At 37.0% G+C, this 21,545-nt stretch overlaps 1 protein-coding gene across 13 annotated transcripts in view; it reads left to right on the top strand.

Moving 5' to 3' along the window:
- The window catches only part of RALYL (RALY RNA binding protein like), a 644,676-nt gene that overhangs the window by 296,133 nt on the left and 326,998 nt on the right, over nt 1-21,545 (top strand). The window lies entirely within an intron of this gene.

Below are 21,545 nucleotides of genomic sequence, written 5' to 3'. Positions count from 1 at the left end.
TAAAAGTTGACACCACCATAATTTCTGTCTTCTTGAATCAATTATAGTATTAGTGTGTGTGTGTATATATATATACATATGTATAATTTATGTTCTCTTGTTCTCATATTGTTTTACATATAGATATCTTATTTTCTCTACAAATTCATAAATTTGAGGTCAAGGCTGATTTGTAATACTTATTACCTCAACCAGTCCTAGCAGAGCCAGGCAAATAATAAATAGCCATCACATGTAACTTTCTTTGACTTGAAATGGTGCGTATCTTCAAAAAAAACCACTATACTAAGCAAAAAATAACTTTTGCTTGTTATATTATAGCATTTGATCTGAGGGGCTAATGCATTTTCCTCATTTCCTGTTTTTTGAGGGAGAGGTGGTAGAAAATAGCAAAAGGAAATAAAGGAAGTAAATTCTTTAGAACTCAGAAAGGAATGTAACCTACATTTTAAAAATCTAGTTAAGAATCTTGTACATTATGCCTATTCAATCATGCACGATAATCAGATTTCTGTCTAATGTCCAAGAAATAATGTAGTTTTTTCAAAGAAAGGAAAAAAATGTAATCTGAAGTAAAATTAAAAGACAGAAGAAAATATTTTTAATTAATGTAGAATTAAAAAGTAAAAATTACATAATTATTTAGATGTTTCTGTATGAGGAAAAAATACAATTAATACATCAGTGATGCCCTAATTTATATCTCTTGCCCTGTCCATTCTCGTATATCAAACTGATTATATAATTTCTTGTCTTGAATATCGGAAAGGCACCTCAGCTTCATTTGCCCAGAGCAAAACTCTTGATTTTCCACTCCTTCAACCTGCTCCACCCTCAAGCTTTCCCATCACAATCAGTGGAATGTCCATTTATCCAGTCTGTCAAATAAAAATCTAGGTGTCAACTTTGATTCTTCTCTTCCCCTACACTCCAAATATAACCCATCCTCAAGTTTGCTTATCAATATGTTGCAAATCTATCCCAAACCCAGTTACTTTTCAAATCTGTACTGAAGGCCGTCTCATACAGGCTACCAGTGTACATCAGGTGGACTGGAATATCTCCCCAGCTGGTCTGCTTCTTTCCCTTCTTGCTTGCCAGAGTGTCTTTTAAAAACATAGATTGGATTAGGTCATTAACATGCTTTTAAACCTTGAATGCCTTTCTCATACAGAATAAGATGGACATTCTGTACCATACCTGCAAAGCCCCACATTGCCCCATCTTCATTTCTGTCTCCATATTCTCTCTGTCTTCTTGTACAACTCTAGCAATGCTGGCTGCTTTGATCTACCTCAGACATTCCAAGATTGTTCCTACTTCAGGGGCTTTGGACTTGCTATTCCCTCTGCGCAGAAGGCAGACCTTTGCTAATTATCTGCTCCCTGCTTTACTGTGTGCTGTGCTCCAGATTTATCTCCACAAGGAGGCTTCTCCTGACCAGCCTATTTAAATAGAAAAATCTTCTGCCCCCTTGCCTTTGCCATCGATTCCATTACTCTGCTTTAATTTTTTTCCTAGCCCTTATCAGTATCTGGATTATGTATTTTAATTTATGATGCTGCCTCTGTCCTGTCCACACTCATAAAGCTGAAGAAGCATACAAAAGAAATGAGTTGAAAATTGGCCGGGCTTAGTGGCTCACGCCTGTTATCCTAGCACTCTAGAGGGCTGAGGCGGGAGAATCTCTTGAGGACAGGAGTTGGAGACCAGCCTGAGCAAGAATGAGATCTGTCTCTACTAAAAATAGAAGAAATTAGCCAGACATGGTAGCACAGGCCTGTAGTCCCAGCTACTCAGAAGGCTGAGGCAGGAGGATCACCTGAGCCCAGGAGTTTAAGGTTGCTATGAGCTATAATGAGATCATGATGCCACTCCACTCTGGCCCGGGGCAATAGAACAAGACTCTGTCTCAAAAAAAAAAAAGAAAGAAAAGAAAAGAAGAGAAGAGAAGGGAAGGGAAGGGAAGGGAGGGGAGGGGAGGGGAGGGAAGGGAAGGGAAGGGAAGGGAAGGGAAGGGAAGGGGAAAGAAAGAGAGAAAGAGAAAGAAAGAGGAAAGAAAGAAAGGAAGGAAGGGAGGGAGGGAAGGAAAGGAAGGAAGGAGTTAAAAGTATAGAAAAATCAAGCTAGAAGAGTGCTAAGAATATTTCAAATATATATCAAGTTATATAACATAATTTGGTAAAATGTTTGGGAAGGTAAGGAATTCATTAAAATTCATTAAAACTGAGGTATTAGACTTTAGTAAAAAACAAAAGATGTTTTGTATAAGTTCATGCTATAGAACCACAAATAATCATTATCATGTAGGAATATAATTTTTATTTATGTCTCCCATCCATTTTTCAATATTTTAAAGAAAGGTAATGCTTTCCAGTAGATATTGGCATGTTTCAATTTGTCCCTCTTTGTTTTCCTTAATGCCTCCATTCTACTTGCTTACATTGATATAGGAATTTTCTGAATTTTTATTTTCCTTTCTAAGTTGAAGCTCTTACTTCAGAGCTATATCCTAGCCAATTTCAGGGAAAACTCCATTTATTTTCTGTATCCTGATTATTATGAAAGTAGCATATACTTGGAGAAATGCATTTAATTAATTTTGTTTTTTAAAAATGTTACCAATATAAGGTCAATTAAAAGTTCGGTTCACTTTTTAATGAGCTATAGCTAATTTTCTGGAGTTCTGTTTCCTATTACCATTCAGTTGATCTCTATCTTGTTGAAAAGAATACAATGGACGGAGAAATACTCACACTAAAATTTAGTGTGTTCCTTGCATAAACCTAAGGGAAAAATGGTGACACCTAATTGCTTTGCTTTGGGAGGCACAGAGTTAAGTTGTGCCTCTAACAAGATGCCATTTGTCATTCTTAGTCATTCCTCTTGGATCCTCTCTTAGTTTTGTCCTCAGGTTAATCTCCAGAGCATATATTTTAATCAGCTGTAATCACACGTTGTGCCTGAGACCAGCAAAGACTTTATTCCTTTGGTTCAAATCTAGTCTTTCACTACTTCTGTGGAAGCTGAATGGCTTTTCATACAGAAAGCGATTTACAACTTACCTAATAACTGTGCTTTTCAGGTCAAGTATCTGAATATATATACCATTTTTTTAAACCACTTAGCTAGAAATTCAGGCAAAGGTGTGTCTTCCAGTTGTTCCATATAGAAAGTTAGTTCCTCAATCAAATCCTGAAGACCATTAGTTTCCAGGAAGTATATCCACTTCTAACTTTAAGTACTGTATCTTTGTTATTGGTAATTTGGGAAAACTTAGGTTCAAGTAAATTAATCACCTGCATCTTGGGTGTTTTTGTTCCCAAATAAGTCCTTTATAATTTGCAGCCCCCATGAAACTCTGAAAAGCCTTTAATATGAAGTGAATTGATTATAGATTAAATAGGCCATCATTATATGAAATTGATATTAGCTTCATTTACCACAACTTATGTAAGAATTCTCCTTTTTCTTTAGTGTGGGAAGGAAATTAATATTGATTAAGCCGTGCACTAGGTTAGTACTTGAACTTCATTATCTTAGCTGATCTCAAATAATATGCATATTATGTATCATTTTCTGAATGGGAACAACATTTTTATTATTATTACATGTTTAAAATATTTATATAAGATTTAGAGATTAAAGTACTAGAAAAAATTAAACATCCTAATGTGAGTTCTTAAAGTTTTATGAAGATTATAGATATATCTTTAAAATGAGAATAGGGTATGTATGTGATGAAACATAACATATATTAAATGGCAAATATTATTCAGAGTTATTTTTATTCTGCAAATAAAGGGGTTTTAAGCTGGGAAGTAATATGTTGAAATTTCATTTATTGAAAAAATAATCCATTAGCAGTTTGGTGGATGGAATAGTGTGATTATACAAGTAAAAACAGGGACATGTGTTGGGAACCTACTGAAAGAGTTCAGATTTCAAATTATGGAAATGAAGAGGGAAAAATGAGGAAAACGATCTTGATAAGCATTAATAACTAGTTGGCACAATGAATGAGACAGAGAGCGAGAGAGAAGACTCAAGAATGAGTCTCATATGTCTGGGTTGGAGTCTCTGTTGAATAGTCTTGCAAGTCACTTGGATGATGAAGAATGATTTTTCTAGGGAAAAAAAGTATTGGTGTAAGACAATGTTTTCAGGACTGAATATATACAATTAATATCAATACCATTGCTTGGGGATATCCAGGTACATGTGTTAGTGAAATTTTGGGTACATAGGCCAAAAGTAGAGAAATTTGGACTAATGGTATAGATTTGTGAGTCATCAGCACTGATAGTGTTAAAGCTATAGAAATGGATTAGCTCACCCAGGTACAGTATATAAAGTGAGAGGAGTATATTGTCTCAAGGTTGAGCTGCGGAAAAATTTTTGGGTCCCTAAAAGGAAAAACACTTCTGATAAGCTCTCTGCGAAGATCTGAATCAAAACTATTTTCTTCACAGCTATCTAATCCCCAGCTCTAAGCTGTAGTTACTATTGCCTTCCCAAACTTCCTACTTTGGGTGACTGCTTTCTTAACTGTAGAGTCCTTAAGTTATTTCCCCTAAACCTGCTGTCCCCAACCTCCCTCCTTTCCCTGGTACTGGTCCATCGCCTGTTAGAGACCAGGTGCAGAGTTCCACCCCATCCCCCACCTGGTCCGTGGAAAATTTGTCTTCCATGAAATTGAGGAACCAGGGGCCGCCCAGCAGGAGGTGAGCAGCAGACAGGCAAGCAAAGCTTCATCTGTATTTACAGCCACTCCCCATAGCTCACTTCACCACCTGAGCACCTGAACTCCACCCCTCCCCACTCACCTCATGTCCACGGAAAAATTGTCTTCCATGGAACTAGTCCCTGGTGCCAAAAAGGTTGGGGACTGCTGTCTAAACTACTAATGATTTTCAAACTTCCAAGGCCATATGCCCAATTTTTAAATTATAGTGCATAAAAACATAATTTAAGAGAGTTTAAGCACTCATAAATTACTAAAATTTAGGCCTAAGTTTCTTTAGATCAACTTCTTCTTTACCAAGTCATCTGTCTAGTGAGTAGCAGAGAAAATTTTATCTATTTTTTCAAGTTTTATTCTCTACCTTTAATGAATCCATTGGCATAAATGGAAATGTTCTGCAGAACAATTGCAAGTCAATCTTTGCACACCTATCCAGGATGGTTTTACTCACTTGACTATAGTACACTAGAAAATTTAAGATCAAGATTTCCATATGTCTGTTTGTGTTATAAAATAACTCTATAAAGTTCAGGAGTATTTTATCATAAAGTTGAATTTTGCCATAAAACTGTTATCATAGTCTATCTACATTTTAGATTTTATATAGGGTACATATAGCATTGTTTTCAAACTCATATATTAATAAAATGAGAAATTATTTAAGAATTGCTAAATCCTACCTAAAAACCACAGTGCTCAAAGTAACTACAGGAGCTCTGAAATTGGAGTTCAACATGCTGGAACTTTAATCTGGATTTTGAAAGTAGGTTACATTCTAAGGTCTTGATTAATTTCTCTCTGTTGGATTTTTTGTTCTATGTTGACATGTATTCCTTAATTATAGGCCAGAACACTGAAAAAGACAGCCTGAGTTAGTTCAATGGTCCATCATTTTATTAACATGAGGAATGTTTTATTGAAAGCAATGTTTTATTTTAGGAGGTTCTTTCTTTTAAAGGCATATAAAACATAAACTAATAATATAACTAAGGTAGTTTATGTTCCTGGGGGTTAGTAAACAAAAACAAACACAAATACAGAAAAATAACAAAAAATATCTCCAATTCTATTCCCCCCCAACACTTTTTTAAAATTTGCTTATAATCAAGACATGTCCTACGCTTGATTGGGAGGTAGACATATTTATTTTGGGCGACTTCATTTATATGCTATTTTCTTTATAGTTTCTACCTGTGTTTTTTAGTACACACTCTACTCAAGCAAGCTTTGGGTGGCATGTAACCCCAGGCCTGGCTGTGTTCCAAGGTGTGATGCATGCTTCAAAATCATCCTCTCTTCTTTTCCCCGTTGATGGCTCTTCTGCTCAGTTCCAGATTACAGTTGGCTGTCTGAGGAAATTTTCTTGATTAATACCCTTTATCATATATTTGGAGATATAATCATATAACACATAAAAGGATTTCAAATAAATAAACTGGGTGGAGAGGTAGATTTTTGGTATTGCTGCCTTCCATGCACCCATCACAGCATATGCTTGGTTATCATACAGAAAAGGAAACTTGGCCATAATTTAAGTCAGTTGCTTATACATTTCCAGTTCTTCAGTAAATCTTTTGCACCACAGTGGGAAAAGAATATTCATTTTTATCCCTGGCTTCCTGCCTTTGATCTGTAAGGGAGGATTGCTAAGCCTTCTATGGAAAAGACTAATTGATTGTATTTTGACTCGTATTACTTAGGGATTCCTAAAAAAATCAAAATCCAGCTATGAAATTCCTAATTTTGAATTTTTTGTAAGAAACACAAAATTTATAATGTAAAAGTTCTTACAAAAATGTATCTCTACATGTGGTTATTTAATTGATATTAATAAAATGTAATTTTTTTTTTTTTTTTGAGACAGAGTCTCGCTTTGTTGCCCGGGCTAGAGTGAGTGCCGTGGCTTCAGCCTAGCTCACAGCAACCTCAGACTCCTGGGCTCAAGTGATCCTACTGCCTCAGCCTCCCCAGCAGCCGGCACCACAGGCATGCGCCACCATGCCCAGCTAATTTTTTCTATATATATTTTTAGTTGTCCAGGTAATTTTTATTTCTATTTTTAGTAGAGACGGAGTCTCGCTCAGGCTGGTCTCGAACTCCTGACCTCGAGCGATCTACCCGCCTCGGCCTCCCTAAGGGCTAGGATTACAGGCGTGAGCCACCGTGCCCGGCCTGATTTTAATAAAACGTAAATTTAAGAAGGTGAAATCTAACATATGCTTTTCTCAATATTTCATTGAATTTGGATTTTAAGCTTTGTTAGTATTGGAAATATTTATTAAATTTTTAATCTAACTGAAGTCATTAGAATTTTTTCTCAAACACGTTACATGAAAGGTGAAACAGACTTTTTAAATGTGTAATATTGATAATTTTTATATGAGAGATCACAGATAAAGTGTTCTTTTGTACCGGAATATCATGCAGAGATTAGAGACTAAGAATAGGTCAGTGCCAATTTCACGTATCCACTGATTACATTGGCTTGATTACACACATGCCATAAATAAACATTTGTAATGTCTTTATTTTCAGATTATTTTTCTGTTACAGTGCTTGTAAAAGATACAATCTATGAACTTGAGAAGTCAGCTATTAATAGTATGAGGAACCAAATATTAGAAAAATTTATCTATAGAAATCATTTTAGTTTTAAAACCTGTATTTTAGTTGCCCCTGTGTTTAAAAAGCAAAGTTTACTTTGGACAAAGGATATGTAAAATCCTTTAAATAATTAAAGAATTAAATAAATTTTATCACATTATAAATGTCTTGTAACTGTGGAAGGAATTCAAAGTAGGAGCATGATGAATAGGGATTGTTAATTTTAAAGTAAATGTGGTGAATATACTTCATCCTGATCCTCGGGGAGGTAATAGAAATGCATTGATAGGGAGGAAGATGTTGGAGAAATACTGAGTCAGAGCAAAGAAAAGGAGATCAGATGCTTGCAACAGTCTCTGTCAAGCATACCCTAAGACTAATGGATTTCATGTGTTTTTATTTCCAACTATGTTTTGCGTCTAGCATGATCTCTTCAAAATACAAATCCAATGATGTCACTCTCTGATTGGAACTTTCAGGGATTTCTCATTGTTCTCAGAAAAAAAGACTGGGATCTTTGCTGTGGCCTACAAGTTTCCACATCATTTGTTTCTTTGTCATCTGCAGACTCACATCATAGTCCTCTCAGCCTTGCTCAGTGGTCCATCTAAATTGACTTCTTTCAGTTCTTTGAACAAGTCACGCTGTTTCCTTCAACAGGGCCTTTGCACATGCTCTTTTGATGGCCTGGAATGTTTTTCCCTACCAAGCTCTGTACCACTTCACCCCGCTTCCCCACTTCTTCATTCCCTTTACCTGGATGTTTGTTCTTCAGATCTCAAACCAAATTTCATTACTTTAGGAATACCTACTTTGATTCCTCAAACCTAGTTAGAGTTGTGATTGTTTTACTTCACTTTCTAGCAGGTATTTTCCTTTCAATTGTATTTTTATATTCACCATTTTGTAATTGATATCTGTCCCTTCTCCTTCTTAGCTATAAGTTCCATGAGGGCATTGACTGTGTATGATTTTATTCATCTACTTAGCACCTAGCAAGTGCTAACACTTCCATGGCAAATGCTCAGTAAGTGAGCACTGGATGAATGGTTGGATAGATAGTTAATTGGAAGAATGGATGGGCGTGGCTAAAGGGCTTTTCCCTACTTTTGAAAAGAGCACTACAAGAAGAAGAAAAACACAAAGAAGAAAGAGGAAGAGGAAGAAGAGGAGAAGGGGGAGAAGCAGGAAGGGGAAGGGGCAGTTGCAAGTTACCCGGGAAGTGAAGAGCTATAGATTGGGGTTGCTGTTAAGAGAAGGCACAGTGGTTGATGTCTTATTGTTAGGGTGACGAGGTATTCAGTCTCTGGAAAGTCAGACAGCCCAGAGGAAGCTATTCCTTTGGCCTAATTTCATTTTTTCTAAATATAATCCAGTCTGTAATAAGCATCAAATATTAACACATATATATTTTATTCAAAGGTTAGAGAGAATGATATATGGGTTTAAAGAAATATTTTTATTCATGCAAAACTTTCTACACATTCCTTAAAATGTCATCCTTTCACAGTTTTCTCTAATTAATAGCTAGACATTTGCACAGTACTTCATCATTGTCAAAGCTCTATCATGCACATATTGCCTTCTTTGATTTTTCATAACAATGGTGAGAGTTAAGTGATAATAGTATATATGCCCATCTGCTGACTAGGAGCGGAAGCACAAAGAAATGAATTTTCCCTATATCACGCAAATGGTGGTGTAAGATTTCAAGCTCACATTTTGTGACCCTAATTATTTTTACTATTTCTTCTTGCTAGTAATTCATTCCATATCAGTAGGGTGACCATACACGTTATCATGCAAACAGGGATACTTTTGAGTGAAAACGTTACTCTCACTGATAATGCTATGACATCAGGTTTAAACCAGGATTATCCTGGACAAACTGGAATGTATGATCACCCTTATTATCTATGACATTGTACTTAAAAGAGACTTGTTGATTTATTTCATCTTTCTCATAGGATAAATATTATACAATATATTAGTTAGAGTATGACAGCCTCAGTATCAGCTAAACCCTGATATTTCAATAGTTAACACATAGAAATGCATTTCTTCCTCACATAAAATGCAATAAGTGCCCAGAGGCGGAGAAAGAGTAGAGAGGTCAAAGCTCTGTTCTCCTCAGTCTTTCAGAAACCAGGCTGTAGAAATCTCTGACATTTTTTAGTAGGTGGTCCCATAATCTCCCTGGGCAAGACATCAAGCTAGCAGATGGATGAAGAGAAAAGGAGGATGATGCTCTGGCAGTTCTGCAGTTCAAGCCAAGAAGTGGGGCCCATCCCATCTGCTCACATTCCATTGACCACACCTAGGTACAAGTGGGGCTGGACAGCTACTCGCTGTTAGTAACCAAGTAAGCAGGAAGAATATAATCTTTGCTAAACAGATTAGCTTCTCTGCCACATGCTGTTGAGTAAATTGAAGATAGTATTCACTAAGAATCTGTTTTCTTACCTATAAAATGGAAATAGTAGTGTTTAGTTCATAGAGTACAATACAGAACTTTTATGTTTGTAAAGTACTAGAATATTGCCTGCATACGGTATATACCATGTGATAAAAATGTGCACATCAATATTTCAGCCTCTGAAATCATTCTAGTGGTATGGGAAATTTTCTATATATTTTTGGCTGCACCATTGTATACAGACTTTGAATAGATGGCATAGACAGGCCATAATGGTGGAGTTAGTAATTGCTGAAAGTAAGAGATTGTGTATAATAATAGGTGATTATAGGTGTGATGGCAGATGACTCTTTAAGAAAGAAAAAATTTTAAATTAGTATTAAAAAGATGGGTGGGTACAGAAATAGTCATTCCAGGTAGATGACACATTATACCTGGAGTTATAATTCAGGCAGAAGTGGAAAAAGCCCTGTTGATGACAAAGCAGACTTATGGAAAAGAATGGAGGGAGATAAAATTGATGCCAGGCTATGGAAGATCCTGAATGTAATACTGATGAGTCCAAGTGTGAAGAAACACATATGAGTGTACTCAGTGTAATGATGATTGGCTTCAAAAGAACATTTTATATTTGATACCTATCGTTTGACTAACTGTTGTGTTCTTAATTAAGAAAGGTATTATTTAATGTGTACATTGATTTCTTCTTACTGTTAGGATATTCATTCACATATTCATTCATATGTCAATAAATATTAATTTTCTATTCAGCCAGGACATCGGTTTAGATGAGGTCTTCTGTAAATAAAGAATACTCTCAGATTTAGCTGGTCCTTAAAAGGTATTTGCTGAAACTTTTACATTTTATTTATTTATTTATTATTATATAGCAATGCAAGTCTTAGAGCAGTATTTCTCAACTGTGGCAGTGTTGACATTTTGGGTCTTTCTTTTGGACACCTGTCCTGTCATTATAGGATGTTTAGCAGCATCCCTGAGTTTCACCTGCAAAATACCAATTGTAACCCCTCCAAGTAGTGACAACTGATAATTGCCTAGATAGTACCAAGTGTCTCCCAAGGAAAAATCATCACTGGTTAAGAATTATTATTTTAGGCTAATCATACCATAAACTCCATTAATTTTCAGAAATGTTCTAATATTTTAGTCAAGATAAACTATTAATATATGAAAACAGTGCTTTGAGTTATTTTGATAATAGCTCATAATCTATAATGATAGATCTTTTCCAGAAAATATCAAAAATATCTTATCCAGAAAATAAAACTCAGTATGTACACTTTAGAGAAATTTTGATATATTTAATGGCCAGAGCTTACCACTTATATCACCAGTTTGTTAAAAAGGCCTCTTTATCTTCCCATATTTAATATACTGCCTTTTAAGGGTGTGATTTTTTCCCATTAAATCTCTTCATTCAAATGTGTCCCAGCACCACTAGAAATTATGAAGAAAAAGAAAGTCTCTTGAAAGTGTTAAGTGAAAAATACTGAGTTCTGAAATTACTCAGGGGACCAGGATGATCTTCAACTCTGTATTACTCAGCAATACTACTAAAAGCTTGTCAAAAACAAAGAAAGTAAGAATTGTGGCATTTTTATTTTGAGTCCTCTCTAACAAATACATTAGCTCTACTATTGCAGCATCCATCCTATTCCATTTGGATAAGAATTATTCTTCTGGATATGCCTTCAGGTACAAATTAGATGCAGTGCCTTAGCATCTAGTAGGGACAGATTGACATAAAGCCTAGGGTGAAATGATGAGTATAAATAATCATTTTCAAAAACATAGTCTATTGAAGAGCTCCTGAAGAAGTACACAAACCTTGTGGAGATAGCTAAGTCATAAAAATCTTGTAGAAAACATCTAAAGAATCCTGAAGGTAATGACCCTGTTAGCAAGGCACTATTATATAACTCTATTACCATTTGGACTGACAAAAAGTAAGAAAAAAAATCAGCTTTGCCTCAGTGTCTAAAGAACATATTGTCATTATACTTTCCTAACATGACGATTTGACAAAACTTCCACTTCCCAAGATATAAATCATCCTTAAGCTAATTAAAACATTAACTGCAATAAGCATTTGAAAAAAAATTTGAATTAGTAAATCTTTGAATTATCTTTAGAACTATTTATCATTCCAGCTTTTTTCCTTCACTAAAGAAACATTCAATGCATTCCTATATTTTAAACATACAATTTTCCAACAGATTTTATATTATGTAGATATTCAAAGTAGTTATCAATTGCAGAGTGCCATGTATAATATGCCATTATATTTGTTTTCAAAACTCTATTCTTAAGGTTGTGTAGGGTCTTGAATGATATACAAATAAGTGGAAGTGTGAAGAATTACTTATTAGATGATATTCAGTACAAGACACCTTTTTTCTTCTTTTCTGAGGTTAATAGAACTATATTGCCATTCCTTATTAGTACCTCATAGCAATAATTTTTTTACTTTCAGCATATTATGGGAGTACACATGTTTAGGTTACATATATTGCCTTATGTATATGTCATTTTCCATCGTCATCCACTGCATTAAAAAAAAATACCTTTCCGACATCTTTTATGGAAGATACATAGTAGTTTTAATTAATCCCTGCCTGTTATACATAAGGGAATTCTATAATGTACTGAATGTTAAAGGGAGTATATTTTTTATGAAAAGTCTTAGAACTTTCTTCTAACATTTTGCAAAATTACTGTAAGTTATCCTTAATTATATGAAGTATATATATATATATATATATATATATATAATATCTGGTAATTGAGAAGTGTTCATTCTCATCCTTCACTGTCATCAATTAATAAGTATTAAAAAGAATACTAAGTGGGCCATAAACCAGAACACACATTTCAAGTTTTCAGTAATTAAACAGCGCTACTTACAATGCTATAAACAAATGCTAGTTAGCGAGCTTCCATGATAGAATGAATTATGGAACTAACTGTCTTGTCAGCCAGGGAGATACATGGGCCCACATATGATAGAAGCCTGGGAGATTTGCGTGATATTTCTAAAATTGGTTATTTGACTCAATCACTGTTTCTAAAGTGGTAAAAGCACTGGTAGAGACTGTGAGTAATTTTTTTCGCTAAGACTACCACTAGAAACTTCTGAGCAACATTTGGAAGGATCTTATTAGTTCTAACTTACTTGTTAATTAATCCCTATAACAGATAATAGATAAATGCAATACCTCAAGTTGTCCTTTAATCCTAGGAATATAACGTCTGAAAGTCACTTGTGAACTGATTTCGGAATGCTGTGCTGCTATGAACATTTATTCTTTCAACACTACATGTAGAGTTGTGTTAGATGTTTGCCAACACTTAGTAAATTCTAAAGGTACATGGAAACAGAGTGCCTTCACCAAAATGAAATAAAATAAAATACAAAATAAAATAAAATAATAAAATAAAATAGGTGACTTCTCTTGGAGAATATTCTAATTGTGAAATAAAGTCTGTATACATAAAATAACATGCAAATGAAAATGACAGATACAACATAAAGCATGATATAATGCATATCAAATACCATAAGAGGATAAAGAATTATGTTTTTCAAAGAGGGACTATTGGGCCAGTTGCAGAGTAAAATGTGCGTGTATGAAATAACATACAATAGGAGTAGGACATTCAAGATAAAGCATTATGTAATACACAACATCAAGTGCTACAGGAATTTTCAGAAGTATCGGTAAGGTTTGGAGAAGGTCTTTTAGGAATGACAATTTGAATTTAAGTGTTAATCTAAAATAGATGGCAAACAAATTGAATATTAATCTTTAAGAAAATCCTTAGACGCTACAATTCTTTTCCTTTTTTTTTTTTGTCTTACTTGGTTCTTTATTAAATCATGCAACACAGGGCATGAGGCCCCACTAACTACATTAGAAACCACCTAGGATTGTGGGGGGCTGGAAGGGGAGTGAGGAGAAGACCCACTCTCCCCAGCTTTTCACTGTAGGGACTAAAAACACCACAAATCACCCTGAGGAGAAAGCGGATACAAAATGCCCACCAGAAGGGACAGGGAGAGTAAAAGCCACCCTGACATCAGGAGAGTGTGCTGAGGGAGTGCTATGGTCTGAGTGTTTGTGTTTCCCCAAATTCATATGCTGGAATCCTCACCCCCAAGGAGATAGTATTAGGAGGTGGGGCCTTTGGAGGTGATTATGTCATGGGGGAGGAGCCTGCATGAATGGGATTAGTGCCCTTATAAAAGAGGGTGGAGGGAGCTTGTTTGTGCTTCTACACAGCAAGAAGGCACCATCTGTGAATCAGGCAACAGGCCCTCAGCAAACTCCAAATCTGCTGGTGCGTTGACCTTGGACTTCCCAGTCTCAAGAACTGTGAGAAATGAATTTCTGTTGTTTATAAACCACCCAGTCTATGCTATTTTGTTATAAGAGCCCAATAAACTAAGACTAAGATTGGAGACAAGCAGGTTCTTGCAGCCCCAGCTTCAGGGAAGAATGTAAATGTGTTTATCACCTTCACAAGGGAAGAGTCTGGTTCTGACAGCCCCCTCCAGGGATCTGGGGGCTAGGCACAGCTGAGGTGGGAGGCTCTGAGCCCCTGACCCTTGTTCCATCAGCCTTGCTTGGGGATGAAGGCTTTGGGGGAGGCAGAATTGCAAGAGGGGAGAAGCGGCTCCCTGGCTTCACTTTCGGAGGGCTGTTACCTGAGCCAGGCAGTTGTGTCAGGTGCTGGGACACCAGAGATGCAGTTGCCCCTCAGGGGCAGAGAAGCCAGGCAGGTAAATATGGTTTTAGGGCTTGGGGGAGAGTGTTAATGACCCTGCTTAACCTGTAAGAGTATGTGGTTCCCCATGTTCAAAAGCTGGAAATACGGGGTCTAGGTGGTGGGCACTTTCTCATGATGTACCCTATTCCCAGGCTACTTCCCAGCAGCCCCTGGGTCTGCTGGTCTCAGAGGGAGTTCACATGCTCCTTTGAAGGAGAACTGGTTTGTGGGGCCAAAGCTATGCCGCCTGTCTGCTGGAGATGTAAGGTTTCCCGACCCCCTCAGTTGGCTGTGGTGGGGTCACAGCCCCACCTCCCCAGTGTATAAGTGGAGACTTCATGGCTATACCAATACTGTCCCTTCAAAGCTGCAGCCCATCCCCAACCCCAGGGTGATATGGAGGTAGACAGGCCCTGGGTTGGGGCAGGAAGGGGTGCCACTCCCTCTAGAGTGATCCCTAAGGAAGAACAAACACCCAGAAATAGAAAAGACGGCAAAGAAAATTTAGCAACTTTCTGATATTACTTGAAAACACTGGTTCCTTTTCAACCACCACATTCTGATCGGGTCTGAAAGCAATATCCAGTCTACAACACACCACCCCTTTCGGAATCCATGTGGACAGCCTTCATTGCTGCTCTGGCCCCACCTGAGCATGTCTCCCAGCACCAGGCCATCCATCCATGGCCACGGTGCTCTTCTCACTCTCTTTGGGACCGGGCTCTTCCTGAGGCTTCTTCATCTCCCAGCCCTGTACCCAGGCGTAGGCGGAGGAACCTCCAGCACTATCATGTTGCTCATCCACCAGAGGAAGCTCTTGGTCTCCTCATAGTAGAGGACAGCCAGCAGCATCTGGGTACAAGCCTTGGCAGTGCCCAACACGTTGTGGGTCTGGGAACTGGTGAACTTGATCTGTAGTCCCATCACATAGCCGATGGCAAAGCCAAACAGGCTTCCCAGTGTCATCATCCCCCAGAAGTGGGCACTGCCCAGCTGTGCAGAGTCCCACAGGGCCTGAAGATGCTGCAGTTCTTAAGTTATTTGAATTGAAACTGAAACACAGAAATTAAAGTTCTAGCTTCCAATGTTTGTGAAAGGTGGTGGTGTAGAGTCAGGCTCTGGATGCAGGCTTCTTATGTTAGAATCCTAGCTCTCCACTTACTACCTCTCTTTGGACAAGTTACTGAAAATCTCAGTGCTGTTCCTTTGTCTGAAAAACATAGATAATCATAATAGGGCCCACCTCATAGAGTTGTTGTGAGGATTAAATGCATCAGTATGTGTAAAATGGTTAAAACATTGCCTGGGACATATAAAGTGCTATAAAAACTAAAATAAAGATAAGGGGGATGGGCATCCTATCAAGTGCTATTGTTTAACACTTTTCAAAACCTTCTAAAATGAATTCAGAAAACTTGGGTAATCTTTGTGTTTGTTCTCCATTTTCTGTTGTATTTTGTTGGGCTTCCTTATAATCCATATTTGTAATTCTAGATCTGTGATTACAATATTCTGATTTAGGTTGGTTTCCATTGCTCGAGAGCTGGTGTTCCCTTTTGGGGGTGACATTTCACTCTGATTCTTCATACTTCTGGAGTCCTTTCACTGATTCTTTCTCACCTGGAGCAGCTGTTGCTTCTTATTTGGGGATTTTCTTTTGTTTTGATACAGCTTTTTTCCCTTTGCCTCACTTGTATGGGTGTGTCTGTAGCTTATGTTGGGTACGAACTTTTGGCTTTGCTTGTGGGTGCTTTGGTAGTGATCTCTGTTCGGATGGATGCTTTGGTTATAGAGATCCTTGCTGTGGCGGTTTTCTCAGTTGCTAGCTGTTTTTAGGCTGCAGGGGTGGTGAGCTATGTTAGCAGGCAGATACTCTGCCTCTCCTTGATGAGGGAGGATGGAGGTCTTTGAAATCCTTTCTCTTTCTCCAGCCCTATGTTCTTAACAGTGTGAGCTGTAAAGGTATGACTGAGTCAGTAAATGTTGTAAAGTGCCTGCAAATTAGCCTCCCTCTCAGTAGGTGGCCCTTACCAGAAGGAACAACCTGCAATGTTGTTTTTGGGTCCTGTGACTGGCTCTACTCCCTCAAGAGAAGCATTTGAATGCCCCAGGTGGTGGGTGGGGCCCTGGAACTTCAGGTGAGCCCTTATTCTCTGCCACAGCAGGAGCTGCGGGGGAGTGCAGCTGGGCAGCTCTAGGTTGGGTGAGCCTGCCCTCAGGCTCCACAAAAGCTGTCAAGGTTTCTTTATCTGCGGGATTCTAAAGTCTGCTCCCAGCTTCTGGGCACATCTGCCAGGGAGGGCCTGAAATGGCCACACCCAACCAGCAAATCTTATGGAGGCAGGGCCATCTGAGATTCACAGTCTGGCAGTGTGTAGTGGGCCTCACTCCTCTCCGCCCTCCCTTGCTCTGTGGTTTCCCCCTGGCATTTGCTGGCAGGTGGGAGCTCAAAACAGCCAAGCTCCTCCATGACTATGATGAGGGCTGGGAGGCTTCCTGCCCAGTATCCCATCCTGAGCTGAGAGCACAGACCTCCTGTAGGGGGATGGGTGCCCATACACACTGTAGCTATGACCCACTTTCTTCCCTCTGATCGGCCCATGCACGCTCCTTTACCTCTTGAGACTAATTCACAAATCTCTCCTTCTTGCCCCCTGAGCAACACAATCATGATCTCGGGGTATGGGATCTGGCCTGTGTGCCCATCCCTGGGTCCCTGAAGATCAGTCCCTGACCACCCCGGGGAGAAGCATGCTGGTCCCGAGTTGCCCACTGGGTGCCCAAGCAGGTTCTGTATCCCTCTGCCTCAGGGTGTGCCCTGCTCCGATGGAGTTGCTAGGCAGGCAGCACCAGGGAGGGCCAGCGGGCAGGGAACTCACAGTCTGAGCACTTCTCATTCTGCCGCAGGAGCCCACGAGGAAAGGTCTGAGCCCCACTCCCTGTGGAAGCCTGGGTGTGGTGGCTCAACTGTCTCTCTTAGCAGTGGCAGGTGGAGGAGAGGAAAGGGAGAAAAAGAGTCTGGATGGAGGAAAACTATCACTCTGGTTGTATCCATCCCTCTCTCTGGGAGGCTTCTGGCCAGAATTTCCAGACACTTGAGTCACTCAGATCACCTGGACCCACTGGACCCCTGTGTCTCCTGCAGTTTGGGCCAGAGTTGGGAAATGTCTGTGTAGGACTGAGCAAAATGAAACCTGGGGAGTGGAATCTCCCTGGGGAAGAGAAAGGCACAAGATGGGCAGAGAAGCAATATGATGCCTACTGTCCTGGCTCGGGTCTGTGGAGATGGGAGGTGCCCCAGGGTCTGGGAGCCTGGTGCCCTGTCCACAAGAAGCTCCCAACTCACTGGTGGCAGCAGCCTCTGGGTGGAAAGTTTCTCCAGCAGTTCAGGAAGCCTCTGGCTGTCAGAGATGCGAAGGAGGGAGAAAGAAACTGCTCCACCTACTTTTTTCACTGGATTCTAAGCCTCTTGGGGGTTGATCTCTGTCAATACCTTGGTCCTTCCTGTTCTGCTCCACAACTTCACAAGGAGTCTCCTGAGGTTCCGGCCCCCTTCCCTCAGACCCACCCCCAATCTATGTCTGTGCATCTTTTCTCTTTCATCTAAAACTTCTCCTTCTTACTGGGACACTCTGGCTGCTGGTGTCTCTGGTCAGCCATCTTGCCCCAAATAAATTTTCTGTATCTTGAAAATTACTTTGGGATAGATTCCTGGAAATAAGAGTTTGGGGTCAAATAGTAAAAGCATATTAAATTTTGCTAGATATTTCCAAATATCTGTAGTGTTATTCAGTTTTACATTTAATATTGAAATATTTGGTGGCATCTGTTTTCCCACAGACTCACTACAAATGTACTTTGTAAGATTTGAATTTCTTCCCCATCTGATGGATGATACATGGTATCTCATATAGTTTTCATTTGTATTTCTCTTATTATAAGTTGTGTAATTTGGCAAGTTTTTTCTTGTACATTATTTTGCTTGTGACAATTTAAAAAATAATTAAATTCATTAACCTTTGCACTATTACTCCTTGAATCATATTTCTGAAATATTTTTCCACTTCTAGCTTCTATAAGAATGCACCTATTTTTTCCTCTGCTCATGAATTTTTACTTTCCATATATATGTTTCTGATATATTTGGAATTTATCCTGATATATAAAAAATTGATCAAATTTTACCATATCCATATGGCTATCCAGATATACCATCATCACTTATTTTAAAATCCATCTTTTCCTCAATGATTTTAAATCCTGCCTGCATGGTATTCTAAATTTCTGTAAGCAATTGGTTCTATTTTTGGATTTTCTTTTCTGTTACATTGGTTTTTGTGAATCAGAACCTATCAATACTAAATTATTTTTATTAGAGGAATATGTTTTATCATCTGGTAGGGTAGTTTTCCTCAATGCTCTCCTTTTTCAAAAATATCCTGTCTGTATCTGGTAGATTAGACTCTCAAATAAATTTTTATTCAACTTTCTAGATACAGAAAAATATATTTTAATTGGGTTTGCTTTAAATTTATAAATTAACATGGAACGTTGACATCTTTGTGATCCTGGGACTCTATAACCAAGTATATAGTAGATATTTCTATTTGTCCAGATTTACTTTTGTAACTTTCAGCAGTGTTTTATGGTTTGCTTTGTATATGTTCCTCATATATACACATGTATGTATGTGTGTGTTTATATATACATATATATATTTCTTATGTTTCTATTTTAATACATTATTTTAAATTTGTTAGTGTAATTAGAGTCTTTTCACACATTTTATCTTTTTTTTGCTTTACATCATCACTGATTTTGTCTTTATATATAAATGCTACTGGGGATTTTTTGGTAATATTATAATGATCTACTTTACAAATTCTTTATTAAGTGGTCCTATTGCTATCTCTAGCTGTAAAAAGATGTATTTACAAATAAAGCTATTTTATGTCTTGTTTTCTAATTCTTATGCTTTTTCTTCCTAAATCATATTAACTAATAGCTCCAAAATTAACTTAAATACTACTGGAGCTAGTAGACGTTTTTCTGTTGCTCCTGATTTTGTAGTAAATTCTGGCTTAAGGACTAAGGTTATGTGTGTGAACTGCATGTGTGAGAAAGAGGGTGAGGGAGAAATTTTAATGTAAATAATCAACTGAATTTTGCTACACACCTTTTTAGCATCTATAAATGTGATCATGTGACTTTTCTCCATAATTTTATTAATGTGATATATTAATGTGAATTAATGAATTTCTTAATATTGAACCATCTTTGCATTACTATTAATAGAATATACCCCAATTTGTCATGATGTGTTTACTATTCTGCTGAATTCTGTTAGATGACTTTTAGAATTTAGAATTTTTACATTGATATTTATAAATGAGTAGATTGGTTGTTTACTTTTGTGGTGAAACCTTAGTCAGATTGTACCCTGCATTATATAAATTTAGAAGTGTTCCTCCTTTTTCTATTCTTGAATTATCTGATCTTTTAAAGATTTGATAGCATTCCCCTGGATAACCAACTGCCTAAGAATTTTAGAGGTGGATGGGTTTCTTCAACTACTTTATTTCTTTAATAATAATTGCGCTTTCTTACCTCCCTCCTGTCCTTTTTATTTTGATTAAGATAAATAGTGCTTTGTCTATATTCTTCAAGTTTTCAAAGAATAAGCTATTGGATTCATTTATCAGTTCTATCTTTATTTATAATTTTTTTATAATTTTTCTCTTTTTCATTTTTTTGTTTGTGTTACTTTTTGTTCTTAATTTTTATATTTAAATTAATTTAAGTATTCAGTGTTACTTGTACCATTTGATATATTATGCTTTTATTTTTGTTGTTTTCTAAAATTCTATAATTTTTATTTTTATCTATGCTTTGATCCAAGATGATTCAACAGTTATTTTTTTCTTTTTAACTCCAGGAAGACCTTTTTATTGTTGTTAATTTCTTGTCTTATTGAGGTTTTCTTTGTGGCCTAGGATGTGGCCATATATTGGTGAATATTCATGTGAATGTTCAATATCAACTTCTAGAGGTGAATTTTCTAGTATTATACTATACTATAAGATCTACCTTACTGATAATGTTTTCACTCTTGTATCCTCTTATTAATTTTTAAATGTTCGCCTTGGGTACTTGTCTACATTTCCAGTGGTTTTTGATTCCTAAAGCTTGACTTTTAGTATATTCTTCAAAAAAGTTCATAGCAATAATATTCTCTGAGTTATTGCTTTTATTCTTGAGTTTGTGACTTTTATCCTTGAAGTCAGTTTGACTTGTTGGCTATTTTGGATAAATTTTTCCAGGTTAAAAATGTATTTTTTAGTATATACAAGAGCTGTCTGGAAAGTATACAGCCATTGTTAGTATAACAAGAATGGTTACATGGCTGGATACTGTCCAGACAGCCCTCAGATTTTCAAATTAGATTTTCTTTCAGGAATGTGTTATTGACATATAGTAGTTAACTTATATTGTTTAAGGTTTCTTTGGTATTTTCTATGTTTATCATTTTTTTCAAATCATTTTTGTCTTTTTTCTTCATTTATTTTTGATTTTTAAAATTTTGTACCTTTGTATCTCCTATTTTTTTTCTAGGCATTTTCTTGTGTGTTTATTTGTTCATATGTTCTTTCTAGCTTAGACTGCCTTATGAAATTATTTTTTCTATTATTTCCAAATATTTCCTAAGTTTTGTTACATATTTCCAAATATCCTTTCTCCACTCATCTCATTTCAGAGATTTTCTTATTCTAATTGGTGTAGTTATTTAATAGCTACTATCATTTCCTCAAAAGTTGGAGCACATTTTGAAATTATATGTTATATTTTGATATGTTCTATGGCCATGTGTTTCTGGCATGCTTTTATTTTCTGTATGGATATTTTTCTACTCCTTATTTTATTTTATTTTCTCTTAAGACCTATTTGGAGACTCGAATGTGATCTATTACCATTGCTCATTTTAAAATGAAATTC

Source organism: Lemur catta, chromosome 9 (assembly GCF_020740605.2).
Source record: "Lemur catta isolate mLemCat1 chromosome 9, mLemCat1.pri, whole genome shotgun sequence".
Classification (NCBI taxonomy): domain Eukaryota; kingdom Metazoa; phylum Chordata; class Mammalia; order Primates; family Lemuridae; genus Lemur; species Lemur catta.
The sequence above is the reverse complement of the archived record's forward strand: the minus strand, read 5'-3'. Positions and strand labels throughout refer to the sequence as shown.